This window comes from Diaphorina citri, unplaced genomic scaffold, assembly GCF_000475195.1.
Source record: "Diaphorina citri unplaced genomic scaffold, Diaci psyllid genome assembly version 1.1 scaffold26389, whole genome shotgun sequence".
Taxonomy (NCBI): domain Eukaryota; kingdom Metazoa; phylum Arthropoda; class Insecta; order Hemiptera; family Psyllidae; genus Diaphorina; species Diaphorina citri.
In genome coordinates, this window is record NW_007403728.1 from 1 (window position 1) to 747 (window position 747).

At 36.3% G+C, this 747-nt stretch overlaps 1 pseudogene; it reads right to left on the reverse strand.

Moving 5' to 3' along the window:
* On the reverse strand, positions 1-70 carry LOC113473357 (annotated as a pseudogene; the record flags this gene model as incomplete).
* Positions 71-747: the final 677 nt, after the last annotated feature.

Sequence of the window (747 nt, forward strand, 5' to 3'; positions counted from 1 at the left end):
TGCAATGGAAGGGCCTCACCCTGGAGGAACCTCCTTCTTGATCAAGGTAGCCTCCACGCCAGGTAAGTATGAGTTGAGTAACGTTCAGCTAGGTCTTATGTGAAATACGAAATACAAGAGAGTGAGAAGTTCTATATTACAATGTAACTGCATCCACGGCGCTGAATGTTGTAGAATGTAGGTTTTTGTGACTTGCACTATTGTACAAATTACGTGATATAAACAAGGGTAAATGTAAGTAGGGTTACCTATTCAGAGTTGTTCATGGATTTTAACATTTGGTGTTCTCAAAATGACTTTGAAAATATTTGTACAGAGACATTGGATTTGCTCAATCGAAGACAATGTTGAAAGAAATGGTAAGCTAGTCCTATGTGGAAATAAATATGTAGATTTTAACTGCTCTGAAAGAATTATAGAGAAAAACAATGGCTTTCATTTCATTACGAAAACCAAACAATATACCGACTACCGTATATGTCACAGCACCATCAAAAATTCATTTTTTTAAAGAGGTTTGACAGAGGGAACTGTAACTGCTATGGTCTTATCGTCCCGAAATCGAAGAGAGCATTGGATTTGCTCAATCGAAGACAATGTTGAAAGAAATGGTAAGCTAGTCCTGTGGAAATAAATATATGTAGATTTTAACTGCTCTGAAAGAAATATAGAGAAAAACAATGGCTTTCATTTCATTACGAAAACCAAACAATATACCGACTACCGTATATGTCACAGCACCATCAA